The sequence below is a fragment of the Lynx rufus genome, unplaced genomic scaffold (genome assembly GCF_022079265.1).
Source record: "Lynx rufus isolate CCGP_SWC_20201006 ecotype Redwood Valley unplaced genomic scaffold, mLynRuf1.p SCAF_1, whole genome shotgun sequence".
Classification (NCBI taxonomy): domain Eukaryota; kingdom Metazoa; phylum Chordata; class Mammalia; order Carnivora; family Felidae; genus Lynx; species Lynx rufus.
This window is the reverse complement of record NW_025814823.1, coordinates 141,847,501-141,869,410: the sequence shown is the minus strand read 5'-3', so window position 1 is coordinate 141,869,410 and position 21,910 is coordinate 141,847,501. Positions and strand designations below refer to the sequence as shown.

General features: G+C 36.4%; 1 protein-coding gene across 1 annotated transcript in view; it reads left to right on the top strand.

Annotated features, from left to right (window-relative positions):
* Positions 1–21,910, top strand: part of TBCA (tubulin folding cofactor A) — a 77,796-nt gene that overhangs the window by 14,874 nt on the left and 41,012 nt on the right. The window lies entirely within an intron of this gene.

The window sequence follows — 21,910 nt, the reverse complement described above, 5'->3', positions numbered from 1 at the left end:
AGCACAGAGCCCGACGCGGGGCTCGAACTCATGGACCGCGAGATCATTACCTGAGCCGAAGTCGGCGGCCCAACCGACTGAGCCACCCAGGCGCCCCTATATTTTCTTTTATATATCCTATTGGAATTAGAAAATATATAGGTCTCAAAATAGATATTTTTATTTTCTATATTTATATTACTCTATTTAAAAAAAAATTTTAATGTTCATTTTTGAGAAAGAGCGTGAGTGGGGGAGGGGCAGAGAGAGAGAGGGAGATGCAGAATCTGAAGCAGGCTCCAGGCTCTGAGCTGTCAGCACAGAGCTTGACTCAGACACACAAACCTCCAGATCATGACCTGAGCCAAAGTCGATACTTAGCCAAATGAGCCACCCAAGTGCCCCTGTATTACTCTTTTTAAACTGTTGTGGCATTTCTAGTATTAGATTAAATAAAAGTAATGTCAGGAGTCAACTTTGGCTTTTGTTTGTAAAAAGGATAATTCTTATAATGATTTTCTGTCTTATAAATGGGCAGTATTGTACATATACTTTTGGATAACTCTGGATCTTCATTTGTAACATCATGTAGTGAACACTGTGGCTCTTTTCTCAATATCTGTTTTTTCTTTTGAATCTGCCTGCAGTTTCATGTCAGTATCCCCCATCCTCATCCACATACACCTAGCCATGTTGTTTGGGGTAACTGCTTCACCTCCAGCTGTAGTAGTGGGCCTTTGAGTGGTTTTAGCCAATCAGATTCCATTTTCTGATGATGAATTAATTCCAGGTGGACATATAATTTAGGCTGGTCTAAACAAGGTACATTTCAGAACTCTTGCTTAGAATTCTGGCACAGAAGTATTCCGTGGCTGGCAGCCTTCCTTTAGCACTGGAGAATCTGGCTTTGAGAGGAAGCTTGTGTTATGGATGGCAGAGTGAAGATACAGAGGGAAATTTCTCGATGATGTTAACTGCTGAATCTGACAACCTTGAAGCAGATCCTCCCCTGGATTTTAGTTATACAAGTCAAAAAATTTGTATAGTGTTTAAATCCCTTGAATTGAAATAATGTTACTCGCAATAGAGTAGTAATTGAGATCCTTACTCTGATTTTTATATTATATTATTTTATATTATATATTATATTTTTATATTATACCTATGTATCATGAGTAATTCCCCTTTACTGGAACTGGCTAGAGATTGCCTTCTCTTCTTTCTTTATTTTTGTTTGTTTTGTTTTGTTTTGTTTTTGTGTTTTTTTGTAAATTCTATTGTTTGGGCTCAACTTTGGCCTGTTTCCTTCCATTTTCAGTGTCCTATATTGAGGTCTTATTCTCTGTGTAAGAGGTAAGGAAGAACACTGTCTTCCTTCATCTCCCAACTCTTTTTGTGCACTTCAGTGCTATTCTTTTTTTTTTTTTTTTTTTTTTTTTTGAGAGAGAGCGCAAGTGCTAGTGGGGGAGGAGCAGAGAGAGAGAGAGGGGAACAGAGGATCGAAGCAGCCTCTGTGCTGAAGCAGACGCCAGACAGCCTGATGAGGGGCTGAAGCTCAGGAACCATGAGATTATGACCTGAGCTGAAGTCAAACACTTAACCTTCTGAGCCACCCAGGTGTCCCAGTTCAGTGCTATTCTTTGGTTAGGAGGGAATGGAAGAGAGAAGAGGAAGAAGAGGCAATGTCAGATAACCTATCTTGCCTTGAAATTCCAATAACCCTTTGTTCTTACAGACTCTGCCCTTCTATTCCATTTGCTCATCCTACCTCCTATAAGGTAAAAGAATCACCACTTCTCTGGCAAACACTGTAATGAATTAGGAGGCATTCTTGGTATCCATGTTGAAATTCTGATTTTTTTATTAGAAAGAACCATACATGGTATTCATAGTATGCTGTCAAAAGTGTTTCATGCACATTGAATACTTACATACTTTAATAGGCTTTTATGGGACAACTTAACAAAACTTAACACCAAGTAATACCATTTTTCCTATGAAAAATATGTCTACTGAGATCTCTAGAAACCTGATTATAATAAACATCTTTACAGTATAACTGAGGCCCTAATTGGAGAATGCTTGCATTATACTGTGTTGATAACTTGGTTTCATGTTTACTGTAAATTTTTTTCTGTCTCTTGCTTTCATGTAATATCAGCTGTTTATGTGTCTCTTACTATTCCTGCTTCTAATAACTTCTCTTTACTTCTGTCACAATTCCTTTTGCTACTGCAAATCTGTTTTAGGGGAACTCAGACTGTTTTCACTGATTTCTGGGTAGTGATCTGAAAATTAGGAGTGTCAGAAGTCTGCTCTCTAATTATTGCTTTACTTGGACTAGACTTTCTTTCTCTGGCTAGTGTTGTACATGAATCTCCCCTAGGATATAAGCTCCATGAAGGCAGGGACACATTCTCCAGAGGTCTGGTGCAGAAAAGACTCTTGGTAAATATTGTCAAATGAACCAGTTACTGTCTGTGACATTGTTTCTTGAAAACAGTAACTGTGTCTTACCCTTCATCTCCCTTTAAAATATTTTAAAATACATTAGAACAGTTTTTTGAACAATTTTCAGTATAGACATGGTATAAAACTCCAAAGGCACAAAAAGATATTCAGTGAAATATGTGTCTGCTGCCCTTGTGCACTAGCCACCCAGTTTTGTCCTCTTGGACCCAACTTCATTATTCATTTTTTAAAAATTATTTTTACATTTTTATTTATTTTGGGGGTGGGGTGGGGCAGAGAGACAGGGAGACAGGGTCTGAAGCAGGCTCAGCGTTGAGCACAGAGAGCCCAATGTGGGGCTTGAACTCAGAGGCTGCAAGATCATTACTTGAGTTGAAGTCAGATGCCCAACTGACTGAGCCACCCAGGTGCCCCTCATTACTCATTTGTGTGTATGTGTGTATCCTTCTAGGGATATTTTGTGCTTGCAAAAGTATCTACATTTATGTCTTTAAAAACGTAGGTTTTGAAAAACAATTTGCCCGTCCCCACCCTCAACAGAAACAGAAAAGAGAGGTAGATAATTTGTTCAGGATTACTCAGCTAATTATTGGTAGAGCCAGAGCTGGAAAACTTTTTGAAATTACTACATTACACTCTAATCAGAATGACTTTTCTATGCTAAACTGTTAAAAAAAATTTTAGATTTTATTCAGTTTGGTCCTTGAAACTAGGTTCACGAAGATATTTTTCAGTTTTATCATTTGAATTTCAGTTTTTAAACAATAAATTTGTGATATTTAAAGAATAATTTTTGGTTATCCTAGAACTAAGTTAATTGAACAAACAGGCAGTTTTACTTTGTGAACATTAATTTTGTATTCATTTCTATGTTAGTGTTCTTAGGAGAGCACGTGAATTGTTTTGGTTTCTGAGAAGACTGATCTTGATTTCTCCCTGCTGAAGAAATTTTGGAGAATATGTTCATATTGTTGAAAATTTTAAGATGGAAAAAGATTAGGTATACAGATGTGCTGAGCAATTTAAATCTTGAACAGAGTCCTAAAAGAAAACATTTTTCAAATACCTAACATTCGAAACCCTAAAATCCAAAGGGAAAAAAAATCTAAACTTTATGTTTCAAAACATAATTGTCAAATTATTGCATTATTGCCAAAGAATCTTTCTGGCCAGATAGACTTAAGAAGAAGCAGAAAAAACTTTAAAAGACCAATAGCACCTTGCTAGCACATTGCTAATAAGGACTAATAGGTACTTAAACTGATGAAAGTGATTCAGACAACAACATATTAACCCCCTACTGTGCCATGTTTTAAGCTGTTAATAGACATTAGCCTTTTAAAGAAAGACTAACACTTTATATTCGTTTTCTAAGCTTTTGATACATTAGTGAACTGTTAGAGCCACTTGCTATATTTGAATCATATTGCTCAGTGCATTTTCCAGAATACTTTTGAGAATAGCTAACTACTCTGAAAGTTTAGATTCTATGTGTCTTTGACTTCTTGATGTAACTAAGAAATAATTTTATGTTACATTTTGATTACTTTAACTATTTTTTGTAGAAGTTGTATGAGAGGAATAAATGCTGATAATATTTTTCATTGACAGAGAATATTAGATATAGGGAAAATGATTATTCTTAGTTTTTTTTTTATTTTTTAAATTTACATATTAAGGCCAGAATTTTTTCAAAAAATTTCCAGTAGTATTATGTTTGTGAAATTATAAATATTATGTATAATTGGTTAATTTCCATAAATACATCTAATTCCTAAATATGTGGCCTCTAAATGTATGTATGTATATATGAGAAGAGAGGATTTTAAAAGTGTAATTTGCTTTAAAATGTAAACAAACTTTAATGCTGACCTCTTACAAATTAGAATCGTAACTTAAATTTTTGTTTGGTTATGGTGCTTTTATAGCTGTCTGTAGAGGTTAATAAATAGTTTTTGGATGTTTTATGTTTGGTGTTTCAGAGTAATTTCAGTATAAAGCTAATAGAGATTTCTTGTGGTTTTTAGAATAATTTTGTCTTAAACTGCATGAAATGTTGAAGAGTCTATTGACTGTATTAAATAATGTTGTAATGCATGTGATTTGGATATATTAATTTACAAAAAATTGAGGGCTTTGATAATTCTTTAAAGTAAAAACAGAAGCAGAGTACCTAATTTGTTGTACAGATGGTACATTTTTTTTGTGACGACAGAAATGAATGAGACATACACAAAGTGCATTTCTCTTATTTCTCATGCCTATCCAAAACCAAGGGAAAAAAATGAAGTAAAATATTTAATTGAGATTGCCTTCTATAGTTTGTGGACTTATTATCATGCCTACCAAGTTAATATTTGAAGAGTAGGTTTAGGCCTAGGAATTGAGTTCATTATTGAAGGTAGTATTAGGGCATAACTTTTTGCTATCATGTCTTTTGATTAAGACCAAGTTATACCAGTTGATCTTCCTTATCCTGGATAGATGTTTTCCATGAAGTTAAAATAAGATAAATCCCTTTTCCATATTATTTTAGTATCAAATTCTCCAATTTAATATCCCACTTAGCTGGAGGTTTTTTTTTTAATTTATAAGATTTTTCTTTAAGTTTGTATGTCTATTCTGAGAGACAACACGAGTGGGAGAGGGGCAGAGAGAGAGAGGGAGAGAGAATCCCAAGCAGACTCCACACTGTCAGTATAGAGCCCAATGCAGGGCTTGAACCCATGAAACAGTGAGATTGTGACCTCAGCTGAAACCAAAAGTTGAATGCTTAACCAACTAAGCCACGCAGGTGCCCCTAATTTTGTTTCATAAATTAGAAATAAACAGTAAACAAGTATTTAAAGAAATTTTTTTTAATGTTTATTCATTTTTGAGGGACAGAGAGACAGCATGCAAGCTGGAGAGGGGCAGAGAGAGAGGGGGAGGTAACAGAATCTGAAGCAGGCTCCAGGCTCTGAGCTGTCAGCACAGAGCCCAACGTGGAGCTCAAACTCATGAACCGTGAGATCATGACCTGAGCTGAAGTCAGATGCTTAACCCACTGAGCCACCCAGGCCCCCCGAAACAGTGAACAAGTCTTGAATGGCAAGTTTGAGACATTTCTAAAGACTGAAATTCCCTACTGAGAACCAAATGGGTGAAAACTGTTCATTCTTCATATGCAGGTTTTACTACAGTTAGAACAGAGGTAATCAGTAAATTTGGAGACATCAACAATCATTGCTTTCCCCAGCAGCAAGCATACAGAGGTTCATCTTCCTTTTAGTTTTAAATGGGTACCACAGCCCTTGAAAATCCATGTCTTTCTTTCCATGGGAAAAATATTTTCCAGTAAGCAGAGTTGAACAGTTTTGGTGAGGGAAGATGAAAGATACTGACTGGTACCACCCTGGTAGCTGCTGCTGCTGCTGCTGCTACTACTACTACTACTACTACTACCACTGCCAGTCTGTACTGTGATAAAGTTTCCCAGGCCTGAGGATTCCTTCATTGGATTTCTCTTAACATTATTGAACAGTTACTATGTATAAGGTGCTATGCCAAATACTGACTACTGTTCACCCGAAGTTTGTTACTGAATTTTTGCCAAAATCGACCCATACACCGTCACCAATTCTTAGTTGAAAGAGCATTTGTAAGTGCTGTGTAACACATAACATGTAATATCCTAACCTAACATTCCATAACATCAGATGTTCAGGTATACTCATTGTGAAAATTTAAACTAGTGTCTTCCTTATTTGATGGTAAAATTGTGAAGTTAGTGATACTTCACTTATAATACAGCATTACTGCTTAGATAAACAGATAAAATAAGTTTGTACCTAAGTTAAATTAATTTTAGTAGTAAACACAGATTTGGGTTCCTAATAAATGTTACAGCATTGTTTTGAATTTCAAATAAATACAAGTACTATTTTGAAATCAGCAAGTGATGAGAAAAAATGTTATAAAGGGAAGGCAGTCATATGTTGCTTATATAATTAATTGACTTGCTGAATACTAATGTTTTCTGCTTCTAAAATTTCTTCACTACCTCCTGCCCCCCACCTTTAGCTTCTTTTTGCTTATTTTGGCAACATAAAAAGGTGTGGGAATAGCAATGTTAGTTGATACATTTTAGCTTGTACTATGTGCCATCCATTACCTAAGCATTTCATGTGCGTTTCATTTGACCTTCAGAGTTCTTATGTGAAGTAGCTGCAGTGAGCTCTATTTTACAGATGAAATTGAGTTTAAGAAATTTGCCCCCGTCCAAAAAAAAAAAAAAAACAGGAAGTGGATAGACCCAGGGTGAGAGCACCTGTTGAGTGATCCCAGTGCACTGACTATATACCTTTTTATATTTTGACAAATTTATAAAAGGGATAAGACTAACTAGGTTATTAGGTATAGATAGATAAATCACATATTCTGTGCTCTAGGAGCTTGTGGTGTTAAAGAAAGATGAATAGCATCTAATTAAAGACAGAATGCTTTGTGAGCTCAGATGAGGTTATGACAAACTGCCTCTAGGGCAGGGTTATTCAGCCTTGGCACTTTTGATTTTTTGGTCTGTATACTTATTTATTGGGGGTTGGGGAAGGTTGTCTTTTACATTGTGAGGTTTTTAGCAGTACCCCTAGTCTCTACCCATTTGATGCCAGTAGCACCTCCCCACCCCAAACACACACACTTGCAACAAACCAGAATTGTCTCGCAACATTGTCAAATGCTTCCTTGGGAGATAGGGAATAAAATTGCCCCTGTTGAGAACCACAGCTCTAGAATTAGAGAAGGCTTATCACATGTGACATTTGAGCAGAATCTTGAGGCCAAATGAAAGTCACATTCTAGATAGAACTATATGTGTAAAAACAGGGAGTTGTGAATTGGTATATTACATATGGGAGTCAATAAAATGTTTGTGATGGCTGCAGTGTTTATGGTTTGGGGAGCGAAGAGTTAGTAAGAGATAAGTTAATAACATAAATTAGGACCCAGTCGTGTATGTCATACTAAGAAGTATGTAGATTTATTTTCTACAAGTATGAGGGAGCCACCATAGATGTAGGTAAGTGACAATCTGAATGACCTACACAGTATTTAATTGTCTCTTTGCTTCTTTGTATCTTCTACTAGAGAAGTTCTTTCAGGAACAGAGACCATCACTCTTAGTCACCATCGTATCCCTAGTGCCTACCAGGATACTTTGCACAACCTCATGAAGTAGGAAACACAAAAATAGGGAATTGATAGTTGTGAAAATTCGTAGAAGAAGTTGTGGTGGCCATGAGAATGGAACTTGAAGAACTCTGTATGCAGAGAGTGTAATTAAGCATGGGTCCCAGCTACTGGACCATGAAATCTGACGCTCAGTTTTTCCCAGCGCCTTGCTTCCCACAACCTGATGTCAGCCAGTCAGTCGTATACAGGCCTTTTCCTGGATGACATGAGATTCCCCTAATGATTTTGGCCTGAGGATTCCCTAGCGGCCTTGCCAAACCTTCCACCTCCCTTCTCATTTTTCTCTCTCCTGTGTGTTTGCAGTGATAAAATCCTTGCAAGTTTAATACCGTGTTGGTGTCTGCTTCTCCAAGGACCTGGCTAACACAGAAATTAAGTGACTTTCAAAGAGGTACACAGATAGTAAGCAGCAGAATGAGTTCTGCAATCTAGAGTTTAAGTCTCTTAGTGTATACCTCTAACCATAAAGAGTAAAAGGCAGTAACTTTTGACTCTGACACTTATTTCTCCTAGCCAGTCTTTTGAGTCTAATGGTGTGATAAAATATCATAATTCTGTAGTTGATTATCAAATCTTTAAGAATCCCTGATAGTTATTCCAGATTTTAGCCCAACTAAAAATTTTCTGGCTATTTTTTGTCATGTTGGTAGATAATGATGTGCAATTGGAGAAAATACAATAGACAATGTATGTTTTGTTAAGGAATGTGTTAAGAAATCTTGTCAAATGGCCAAATTTGCAAACAATTATTTTCTTTGATTTTTTTTTTACTTATTATTGTCACCACTACTAGTAATTGACTTTCTTCTCTGGGTCTTTTTCCTCACAGAAACAAAATTTTGTTTGTGTTTCCATTCATTTACTAGGATTCTAGCTATCACACACAAGGACAAAATAAGGAACAGAATAGCATTGAGATTGGATGCTGGACAGTTGTCAGACTTATTCACCATGTTGGTGACTGACTTATTCCTGAATACCATTTTCACAGCTCATAACCTTCAGAATTATATTTCAGCAAAATTAAAATTATATTATGTGAACATTTTAGGGGGTATTTACTGAGAGTTAAGTCCTCAAATGTTAAGTCCCCAAATGTATGCTGTATTCTCTTGGAGACTATTGACATATAAGGAAAAATCATTGAAGTCCTTTTACAAAAATAACTTAGCTTTTTCTTTTTTTTTAGAATATGAAATGTTGAACTTAACTAATTTTTAATTAGAGATCTCAGAAATATGAAGCAGTGTTCAGTAAGTAGAATAAGTATTAAGAATTTTCCATACTGATAAAATCTACACTGATGGCCAATAAGGTAGAGAGAAGAAGGGGAGGGATGAGGGAGAGACAAGTAGCAGGTAGATACTAAGATAATAGAAAGGAGAAGTAAAGGATAGAAAAAAGGAGTAAATCTTATATGAGCTATGGGCTTCAGCTAACATTTTACTTCTTCTGCCCATTAAAGGACTGAGCTTAAGAGTGCCAAAAACATGCTTAATTCTCTTTGCAGTCTCCAGAATCCACGTTGGTACCTTGAACTTAGTAGTTATTCAAGAAGCCTTTAATTCGTAGGTGAGTAACTGGCTAATGAATCCTTGCCCACAGTTCTTCAAACATCTGAATCCTTAATTGTTAGAGTGCTCTGATTGGAATAACAAGAGTCACCTCTCAGAGTAGAAAGTATTCCTTGAAATATATCAGCAACAGCCTGAGGGGTAGATTAAGCCAGGGGCCAAATCTAGGCTCAAACCAATTTCCCTACTCTGTTTGTTTTGGGGCTTGGTAAATACATCAATCTCTGTTCAGACCTTTTCTAAATATGCAGCTTCCTCTGTCTAGAACATTCCCAACATACTGCTCTGAATAATAGTGACTAGTCCTTAATTTTTATGTCTCTTCTTGATCATTACTTCTTTCCTGAAGTCTTCCCTCGCTAATGGAGGAATCACATACTCTTTGTATGTGTCCCGTGCACTATCAAACCTGTAGACTTACTTGCAGTCTGCGTTACTTCCCTTATTCTTCCTCTTAGAATCAAAGATCTGAACCTTTCTTATCTAAAACCAGCATTCTACCTGTGTTCAGAATCCCATCTCCTTGCCCTGGATATTTGTTTCTTTCTTTCCTTTTTTCTTTTTTTTTTTTTTAAGTTTATTTATTTTAAGAGAGAGAGAGCGAGCTTGCATGCACACAAGTGGGGGAGAGGTAGAGAGAGGGAGAGACAGAATCCCGAGCAGGCGCCATACTGTCAGTGTGGAGCCCAACGTGAGACTTGAACTCACAAACTGCAAGATCATGACCTGAGCTGAGATCAAGAGTCCAATGCTTAACCAACTGAGCCATCCAGGCTCAGACATACAAAAGGCTTCTCTTTTGTATGTCTTTAATCTCTTTAGCAGTTTCTTTCCAGTAGTATTCAAGCATGCTGAAGTCACTAACATCTTAAAGAATCAACAGCATAAACCTTTGTGTCATTTCCCTTCTTAGGATCCATACTTGTCAAAAGCTGTGTCTGTATTCACAGGCTCCACACTGCCACCTCCCAGTCACTTCTTAACCCACTGTAGTTTGGGTTTTTTTGCCTTACCAACAGCAATGAAACAAAGGTCACCCATAATATTTAATAGTCTTTATCTTGATTTACTAGCAGCAATTGACAGAATTGCCCTCCCCCTCCTTCTTAAAAGGCTTTTAATTCTGTTTTCTTTCTTTGGTTACAGTGATACTGCAGTCCTCTGGTTTTCCTTCTACCTCCTTTCCCCTCCTCAATTCTACTTTTGGTTTCTTCTTCCTTTGTTGTTTATGCAACAGATTACTGAGCTACTAATATTTCATGGGATATTGAGTGATGGGGATGTAATGGTGAATAAAACAGTTGTAAACGTTCTCATCACACACAAGAACTTATCACAAGAAAAAAATTAACTATGGTTATAGATGTTAATTAGACTTATTGTGGTGATCATTTTGCAATATATAAAAATATTGAATCATTATGTTATACACCTGAAAGGGACATATTTCAGTTACACCTCAATTTAAAAAAAGATGTCATTCTTGCAGTAATGCAGCTTACCTGGGGCTCCTTTTCCCTTTTCACTTTGTAAATATTCAGTGAGCAGCCTCATCCATTCCTCTGACTTCAGTTGTTTATAACTCCCACATGTGTATCCTCAGCCCAGATCTTTTTCTTGAACTCCAGGTCTGGTTACCTCTGGGCATTTCTGCTTAATGTCATAGAGACACTTCAAATGTAAGGTGATCTAAAAGGTACTACAGTACTCTCCCCGCCACCCCCCTTATCCGTGGTTTTCTCGCTTTTCACAGTTTCAGCTCCTCATAGTCAGTTGTGGTCTGGAAGCCCATCATCCTTCTGACACATGATTAGGTCAGTAGTAGCCTAACCCTACGTTATAGTGCCTACATCATTCACCTCATTCACATCATTCATCTCATCACGTAAGCATTTTATCATCTCACAGCATCACAGGAAGTGAGTCCAGTACTGTACACTAGCATAGTCCAATAAGATATTTTGAGAGACCACATTCACAACTTTTATTACAGTATATTGTTATTCTGTTTTATTGTTGTTACTGATCTCTTGTGCCTAATTTGTAAATTATATTTTGTCATACGTATGTATGTTTAGGAAAAAACATAGTATATATAAGGTTCTGTACTACCTTCATCCACTAGGGGTCTTGCAACTTATCCCCCACAGATAAGGAGGAACAACTGTGTAGTTTTATACTTTCCCTCCCTCTCCCACACTCTTCCTCCCGGACTCCTTATGCCAGGCAGTGGTACTACCATACCACCATCTGCCCAGTTACCTTTGGCTGCTCCCTCTTTAGTCTTCCCACATCTATCAGATGCACTCTGGTTAAAATAATTTTCACTTTAATCTCCCTCTCAATTCCCCCAGCTACCACCCTTGAATAGGCCACCATTGTCTTTCTCCTGGATTGCTGTACACTCCCCTTGTTGCCTGGCCCTTGCCATTTCCCTTACTATTACATTCTCCAAATTGCAGTCATAGGGATCTTTTTTAACTAAAATATGATTATGCCCCTCACCTGATATGATTGTCTAATACATTTAGGAAGAGTCCATATTCTTTAATATGACCTGGTAAGATTTTATGCTGTCTCCACCACCGCCCCCCCCCCCCCGCCCTGCTCTGTTGGTTAGCTTTATCTCTTACTACTCTTCTCCACACTCATGAACCAGCCTTACTTAATTCTCAAACCAACTTTCCATTTTCTGTCACACTTAAGAATCTTTTGTAGCTTTTTAGTACCTAGAATGCTACATCCTGCCACATACCATTTCCCTCTTCTTTACTCTGCTAATTCTTATTCATCAAATCCTAACTTAAGATCACTTTCTGGGGAAAGCTTTCCCTAATAGCCCTCCTTCAACTCCCATTTAATTTGGCTCTGCTTTAAAAGACAAAAATAAATATTCTCCCCAAAAGATTAGTGTATTTTCCTGAAAGAGTTGTGGCTACAGAATATATTTTAGATTTTATTTTATGTTTATTTATTTTTTACATTTTCAATTTTAAAGGTGGCATTCTCATTTTGATAACTGTCTTTCTGGTTGTAAATTTCTTTGTTATTATTATTATTATTATCTTTAAGGCCCCCAGGGAGCTCTTTAGTTGCTACTGTATTTCAAAAGTAGAAAAATGTGAGATGAGTACTTGACTAGTAATTAAAAAAGATATTTTTTCCCTAAACTGATGGGTTTTTTTATGTTTATTTATTTATTTTGAGAGAGAGAAAGAAAGAGAGCACAAGCAGGGGAGGGGCAGAGAGAGAGAGGGAGAGAGAGAATCCCAAGCAGGCTCCATACTCAGTGTCGAACCCATGGCAGAGCTTAATCTCAGGACCATGAGATCATGACCTGAGCCAAAATTAAGAGTTGGACACTTAACTGACTGAGCCACTCAGGTGCCTCAAAAAAGATATTTCTTTTTTTTTTTTTAATGTTTATTTTTAAGAGAGAGAAAGAGAAAGAGTACGTGAGAGTGGGGGGCAGAGAGAGAGGGAACAGAGGATCCAAAGTGGGCTCTGCACTGACAGCAGTGAGCCTAATATGGGGCTTGAATTCACAAACCCTGAGGTCATGACCTGAGCCAAAGTTGGTTGCTTACCTGACTGGGACACCCAGGTTCCCCAAAAGATATTTGTAAGGGAAGAATTAAAGTATCACTTCTTCTTCGTGGTCTTGTTAACATTGCAGGTAACTTCAAACATCTGTGTATGTGTGTATATGTATATATACATATACACACACAGGTGTGTGTGTGTGTGTGTGTGTGTAATCTCTTTCTGTAGAGAGACATTGCCGGTGGGCCTTTTACACTGAAATAGTGGTCTCAGTAGTACATTTCCCTTGGGAGGTTGGGCAGGGAGAAAAAGTGATCCAACCAAGATGACTAGCCTTCTCTGTGAAGTAGTGTATTTCAAACTTTTCTGATCTAACCCAGATTTAGAAATATATTTTATTTTACATCATGACATAGTGTGTGTGTGTGTGTGTGTATGACTGAAACAAAAGTTTAATGAAATATTCCCATTTTAACCACTTATGATGCACTCTGTTATTTCCAATTCCATTCTATTTTCTTTCATTAAAACGACAATGATCATGACCCACTGAATTGATTTCGGGAGTCATGGGATTATTACAATCCTGACTAATGAGTTACAACCAGCCATTTGGAAACACTCCTATAGAAGTAGCTGATAACTAGAATCTATTTTCAGCCAGTTCAACAAGCAGAATCACAGCCAAATGGGAGCCCTTGGTATAGGAAGGATATGACTAACAGTGACTGAGTCCCTCTTAAGTATGATGCAGCATTGGACCAGGAACTATACTTACTTTATATTCACTACCATATTGTAGAGCAGTTAGTCTTCATGTTTTACATGAGGAAACTGAGACGGAGAGAGGCAGGTACTCCCTTAAAACCCTATAAAGAGCAAAGGTCAGAACTAAGATTTGAACTTTCGCAAGTTAATCTGCCTAAATGCTCTCAAAGCCTGTGCATTTGCACCATATCCCTGTGTCTCTAAGTAACATTGCAATATACATGCTAAACTTGGAAAGGAATTAGTGACATTTAGGTGCCTTCAAAATTTTATAGTGGAAAATAACAATAAAAAGCCCCATTAAATGTGAGTTGAGACAGGCATAAACATTGACAAACAGTTAAATAGTGATAGATTATATTGGCTTTCCAGAGAGCTTAAGTTCTTCATGCCTCTGCTCATCCAAGAGGTAGAGGTAATATCCTTAAGGCTGAGATATATGGGCTTTTCTTGTTGGTAAGGTAAATGAAATGTTCAGAGGCTTTACTACTGCACCAGAGCAGATAATAAGGCAATTAGAACTGTTAAATTGATGAAACACCAGACTGGGATGAATTATGTCATGAATTGCAAAGAAACAAGAAATTTTACAGCAACTTTTGAGACTAAAGATGAAAGATACCTCAGTAAAATGAAGGGAAATTGATAGTTAAGTTTAAAGTGCTAGATTTACTGACCTGAGAAACCCAACTAAGCATTTTAGGGCCAGTTTCAGAATATTATTTATCAGCTTTGTAAATAAATAGAAAAAAATTGTCAGTTTATGCTGATAGTTTAATTTCTTCTATTAATAAAATGAATTTAAGATGTGTTTCTTCTCTCCGTTTTTTTGAGCCTGCAACACACCCCAGGAATCATTTCATCCAACCTCCTGGTTTTACATATATTGAACCTGAGACCCAGAGAAATTAAGCAGCTTATCCAGGATCACATTACAAAGTCAAGAATTAGAACTTGAACCCAGATCACCTGGTTCCATTGGCTTAACTTTTATTTCACCTGAATAGGAACATTGATAAAATGACGTTGTATATAAGCTGATTTATGGAATACTGTTGTTAAAATTCTCACCACATAAATAATCCCACTGCTAACAAATAATGCTCTGTTTGCCAAAATAACTGAAAAAAATGATCACTGGAAATAGGCTAGCTTTTCATTTTTCAATAAGGAATGGACAGCCTGCTTTGTTTGTTTTAACAAATGCATTAGGTCATAGTTTCAGTCTAAGAATCATCTGCAAATATTATTAACCACACCTAGGAGACAGAGTTCTTCTGGTAGATTCCTTAGCAATATGAGCCTTTTCATATTTATGTCAAAAACTTCAGGAGTGGCTATTAACTGTTGGTTTAAACAAACAGGAAAATGATTCAATTATAAGATATGTCTTCCTTTAGAAATTTTTTGGGATGTTACTTTCATGTTTCCAAAAGTCCTTTCTAGGTTCCAGAAACCATGTGTACATATACCTTTAGTTTATGCAGGTACAACTAAATTCCTTTGTTTATTTACTAAGTGTTAGATCTTGAGTATCCATCCTCTATATGATTTTTAATGTGACTACACAGAATGACTATTAATTGAGATACTATTTGTACAAGCAGCTCAACTATAAAGCATTATATAGACATATATTTATCAAGATACACCTATTTAGGTCAAAGTTATTTGGAGAAGAAATCACTTTAAGAGCACTAAATTTCTGCTGGGTGAGATGAGGAAAGTTTCTTAGAGGAGATGATATTTGAGGCAGTTCTTGAGTGAGTACTAGAGATGAAGTAGGGATAGGTAGGAGATGAGGAGGCATTTCCTCTTATCAAAAGAAATAAGATGAAAATCTCCAAAGCTCATTTAGAAAATGAATAGGACGTATTTGGGACACAGCATGGATATTATAACAGGAGTGTAGAAAGAATGAAGTATATAATGAAAATGTACCCCGAGGGCCTTTTGAGAAATTTGGAATTCTATAGATATTGTTTTTGTTTGATTATTTAAGGAAAGCATGGGAATTCTGGTGACAGTTTGAAAGCTGCATTGTGGAGGTAGAGAACAGTACTTTCCTAATGTCTCATAGTTTTGTTTTGTTTTGTTTTCCAGCTAGGTTAGAATTTAGAATCAGGGACTATGATGGACTGTGGACCTCTGATGGAATATTGTCTAATTAAGGGCTATGTAGTAAGAGGTTGCACCAAGTTTATTTAAAATAAATGAATTTCTCTTTAGAGAATTTCTTTTAGTGGAAATAATTTTATTTTAGACAGAAAAAACAAGCAGGGCAGAGGGGCAGGGGGCGGGGGGAGAGGAGAGAGAGAGAGAATCTTTAGCAGGCTCCATGCTCAGCACAGAGCCAGACACAGAACTCAATTCCATGACCCTGGGATCATGACCTAAGCCGAAACCAAGAGTCCGATGCTCAACTGATTGAGCCAGCCTGGTGCCCCTATTTTGTTTTCTTTTTAATGCAAACCTATGAGTAAAGCATATGAAACTGGCCTTTGCATGTTTGCCACCAGCTAATGACTCCATTTAGAATGCATGTAAAGTATGTGCAAAAGAATTGAAGAGTGAGCAATAAACCTATAAGTATGTGAAGGACAAATTAAGCCAAATAAATTGAATGCTCTTAGTGTGTTTACTTTTTAATAAAGTAGAATTATAAAATTAGTACTCAATGGAGGGAAGCTAGTATTTAATTTTCACTAAAATGATGGATACTATTTTAGGAAAATTAAATTCAAGGTAGTTGTAAATATGGACTAAAAATTAGCAGTTGAATGATGCCTAAGGTAATGATGGCACCATATTGAATGGAGGGCAGTGCTCTGCATGGTGCCATAGGTGTTATGTTAAATGCAGTTTTATTTAAGTCATATTAATTACCTGGAAGAAGACATGCAAGAAAATCCACAAAGGATGCAAAATTTAGATTGTAATTAGAACAGAGAACTGAAAAGAGCTAGAGTGATAAAGCATGCCTATGTAGGTAGATGAGCACAATGAAATTTCCTTAGAAAAATTAATTTCCTTGAGTGGAAAATGGAGCATATTAAATGCTTTAAAAATGGTTTGCTTTATGGGGCGCCTGGGTGGCGCAGTCGGTTAAGCGTCCGACTTCAGCCAGGTCACGATCTCGCGGTCCGTGGGTTCGAGCCCTGCGTCAGGCTCTGGGCTGATGGCTCAGAGCCTGGAGCCTGTTTCCGATTCTGTGTCTCCCTCTCTCTCTGCCCCTTCCCCGTTCATGCTCTGTCTCTCTCTGTCCCAAAAATAAATAAACGTTGAAAAAAAAAATTAAAAAAAAAAAATGGTTTGCTTCTAATTTGGCATTTGCCAATCTGAGTAATCATTGAGTACCCCAGTTAACAGCCTGTCTGTCCATGTTGTAATTTTTTGTATGTATCTGGTATATCAGTAAGCCAAAATCTCTTCGTAACATGTAAAACCTAGATACATGATTTCATAGAATGTAGATGCCCATTTGTTTAACAGAAAATTTTTAAGATTGAGAGAAATTCTGAAACAGGAAATTATAAATCACTCTTTGTGGAGACGCTATAGCTCTAGAAAATATTTTTAGTACTGTCCCAAGACACTACTTGGGAAGACATTTTTATTTTTTCTTCAGAAATACTTTAAGGAGACGTGAATAGACGCTTTTCTAAATAAGACATTCAGATGGCCAACAGACACATGAAAAGATGCTCAACGTCATTCCTCATCAGGGAAAAGCAAATCAAAACCACACTGAGATACCACCTCACGCCAGTCAGAGTGGCTAAAATGAACAAATCAGGAGACTATAGATGCTGGAGAAGATGTGGAGAAACGGGAACCCTCTTGCACTGTTGGTGGGAATGCAAACTGGTGCAGCCACTCTGGAAAACAGTGTGGAGGTTCCTCAGAAAATTAAAAATAGTTCTACCGTATGACCCAGCAATAGCACTGTTAGGAATTTACCCAAGGGATATAGGAGTGCTGATGCATAGGGGCCCTTGTACCCCAGTGTTTATAGCAGCACTTTCAACAACAGCCAAATTATGGAAAGAACTTAAATGTCCATCAACTGACGAATGGATAAAGAAGATGTGGTTTATATATACAATGGAATACTACTTGGCAATGAGAAAGAATGAAATCTGGCCATTTGTAGCAACGTGGATGGAACTGGAGGGTATTACGCTAAGTGAAATGAGCCATACAGAGAAAGACAGATCCTATATGTTTTCACTCATGTGTGGATCCTGAGAAACTTAACAGAAGACCATGGGGGAGGGGAAGGGGGAAAAAAGTTACAGAGAGGGAAGGAGGCAAACTATAAGAGACTCTTAAATACTGAGAACAAACTGAGGGTTGATGGGGGGTGGGGGAGAGGGAAAAGTGGGTGATGGGCGTTGAGGAGGGCACCTGTTGGGATGAGTACTGGGTGTATGGAAACCAATTTGACAATAAATTAATATGAAAAAATAAAAATAAATAAATAAAAATAAAAAATACTTTAAGGAGAAAAGATTGTAATGTTTCCCTATCTTGAATGTTAAATTAATGAGACTCTACCTAGAAATGACCTCTCAAGTCTTCTAACAAACAAAACCAAAATTGTTAACTGTCTTTCACTTTACTGTTAAATTAAAATACTATATTTTGTGGAAAGTGTTTTCTTGTGTACATAAAACCTGGAAACCATAAAGGTAAGGTTGATAACTTGACTATATAAACATAAAATTTCTCTAGGGGAATAGAGCCAAAAAGAAGAAAAATCAAAGACAAACGATACATTAGGAAAAGTATTTACCAACTACATGACAGATAAAGGATGAAGATCTAGAATATACAAAGAGTTCCTATAAATTAAGAAAGAGCTGAGTATAAACAGAAAATCTGCACATAAAGAATGAAGTAGGATTGGATGACATGTGAAATAATAATAGCACTATGAACTATGTACAGTTGTAAGCAGTTTACAGATATTAACCCATTTAATTCTCCCAGCTACATTATTGGCAGATATTCTTCCTATCTTTGCTTTACAGTTGAGGAAACAGGTATCAAGAGTTTATTAACTTTGAACTAGTAGAACTGGCATTCAAATTCAAACAGCCTTGCTCTAGACTCTATACCATTAATGGCTATATCTCACTAATAATCACAGAAATGCACAATAACATTATTGGTCATTTATAATATTGACTTAAATGAAAATACCAGTACCAAGTGTTGATTAAAGAAATGGACTCTCACTGTTGGTGGAAATGTCAATTGGTACCTTCTTTGTTGAGGTCAATTTGATGGTTTGTATCGTTAAGTAAAATGTACATACCCTTGACCTAGAAATACTATGCTAAGATTTTCATCTGGACAGGATATGCAGAGAAGGGTATAGATGTAAGTACAATGATGTTCATCTCACTGTTTGTAATAATATTGAAGAATTGAAAATAATAGAAATATTCGTTGATAGGATATTGCTTAAAGTGTGCTGCATGAGGTCCATGAAACACTGTATAGTTATTAAAAAATACTTGGTGGCTGTATGCATTGCCATGGGAGGACTTTTACAACCTATTGAGTGAGACTAGACTGAGATCACCATGACAGAAGGTATAGTAGTTATTTTGTCCGTTGTCCACTGCTTGGCACATTGTAAGCATGTGGCAACTACTGGGTGGTTGGAAGGGAGGAAGACGGAGGATATGGTATAGTGTAATGATTGTAAGATATGACACTGGAAGCTTTCTGTTCTTGTACTCTCTTAGTAACAGCACATCACTTGACTAGAAGTCCTTTATTTTTTTTTATTTTTTTGACTAGAAGTCCTTTAAAGCACTGGTGTTTCACAAATATTTCTGTAAAAAGAACAGTTTTGCTTGCATTCACATATGTATTAGTTTTCTAGGGTTTTCATAGCAAAAGTACCACAAACTGTGTGACCAAATAAACTAAAACTTACTCTCTCACACTTCTGGAGCCTGGAAGTCTGAAATCAAGGTGCCTCGAAGGTCATGCTCCTCCCTTCAAAGGCTCTAGAGTAGAATCCTTTCATGCTTTTTGTAGTCTTTGACGGGGTTGCCAACAATCTTTGTTTGGCATTCCTTGGCTTTTGGTAGTTTAACTCCAGTCTCTGCCTCTGTCTGCCTTTTTCCTTGTGTGTCTCCTCTATGAAAGACACCAGCCATTGGATTTAGGGCCTGCCCCAATCCAGTATGACCTCATCTCAATGAATTATATGTACAAAGAACCTGTTTCCAAATAAGATCACATTCTGAGGTCCTGGGTGGACATGAATTTTGGGCAACACTGTACAACCCACTACATCATCTCAGCTGAATATAGCCCTAAGGACAGACCCTTTCTGAATATCCAAGCTGTCAAGTTTTACTTTTAAAAAAATACCAAAAATTATTTCAATTTAACTATTCAGACTGGAAATATTTATAAATTATTTTATATACTACTGTCAGTACTTAAGAAAACATTGAAGTATTACCCAAGAAATTGGAAAGATTTAATTTCAAAGGATAAAATAAAATCAACATTTAATAGATCATAATAGAGAACCACAAAGATGTGTGAAAGAGAATGGGTCCTACTCTTTTTTTTTGTTGTTTTTTTTTTTTTGAGAATGGGTCCTGCTCTTATAAGACTAGGCTATTAACTGACTATTGTCTTTTGTACAAAGAGAGTGTGGTGGTAAGTGTTAACAGGAAGGAAATTTGGTCAACAGTGAAAGCAGAAAATAAGGAAAGTCACAAATCCATCAGGTTTGTCCAGCTAAGCATTGTCTAGGAGACAGGGGCTTTTCAAGTATTCTTTTACTGTTAGACCACTCTGTCTCTTTTAAGGAAGACAGTAGTTTTTGAACTTTGCTTTTTAGCGTTGGAACTTTTTTCCTCTAAAAGGAATCTTACATAGGTTGCAAGCATATAAAACAACAAAAAAACAGCCTTTGAGATACCTCCTTAGAATGCTAATGCTCCAGAAAGACTGAAAAGTACTTAAGTTATAAAATATTTTATTTATCAGATTCTCCTTTTTCTGGCTCCATACTCACCCATCAACTTTCTGTTAAGGCTTTGGATTTTCGCATAGGTCTGCGTATCGTGAGAGAATGGGCTGTCCTTTTGGAAAAGAGTTTTCTAGGGCCACTAACGGTTGTGGTCCTCTTTGTATATTAATAAATTGGCATTTTAGCATTACACATTAGCCTCATTAATCAACGCTATTCTACCCTTAAAACATGATTCCATTCTTAGGGGGCTGACAAAATAAGTTTTGAGCCTGAGAATCAGAATGTTGACTGTTTAATTGACAGGGAAGGGAAGGGTTTTTAGTGAGGCCCTTCAGTAGACTACCTCCTGACCTCTCCAAGTGGAACACAACCGGATGTAGTCATCGGCTCCATGAGTCTCAGTTTTTTGCCATTTGCATTTCCCTTAAAATTTTCTTCGTTATTAAGCAGAGCCTGTCAACTTCATTTAACCTTTAAAGAAAATACTCCTGACTTATCACTGTTCTTTATTATAAATAAGGTAAAACCCCCTTAGGAATTATCAAGTTGTTGAGGCTTTATATTCTATATGAAGTGCATATAGAATATAAAGTTGATAAGTTGATCAACCTTAATTGATAAGGTTCTTTCTCGTCCCTAGTCATATTTTCGTCATTGCTTCTTTGAGCGGCATGCCTGTCTACAGCACTAGTTTTCCCCCTCTCTAATCTATTAGCTTAAAACACAATAAACCCAATTTATAGAATTATAAATTTATAAGAAACTAAATTCATTTATATAATTGTGCTTAAAGAATTACTGCTCTTAGTGAAGACATGAAGATATCTCCTATAAATCCTAAGTATAAACTTTAGTGTAAAATTTGACCTTTCGTTTAGCTCTTCTGCGGGCCTTTTTTTTTTTTTTTTTTTTCAGTTATTTTTCTTGATCATTCTGTTTCATTTAGGTAAAGGTGCATGCTTACCTACATTACAGATAGTAGATAGTAGATTACAGGTTTGAAATGCATAATTCTGATTAAAAAATTCTTGATTTCTTCTGCCTTTTCTTCAATATTTACACCAGAAACACGGTTTTAGTGAAAAAAATAACTCATATAAAACAGCTATCTTACTCAGGAGGGTTGTTAGGTTTGAGTTCTTAAAAGTAAATTGTAAGCCTGAAAGTACCTTGCTGAATTTTTTTTTCATATTTTCCTCCAAAATCTTCAAACTACAAGCCTTACCTGATTAACCATACCCAACTCCATTTTAACTTTGCTCAATTATCAGCATGAATATTTTTCTATTTTTTTTACTTAAGTTTTTAAAAATTGTTTTCATTTTTGTGTATT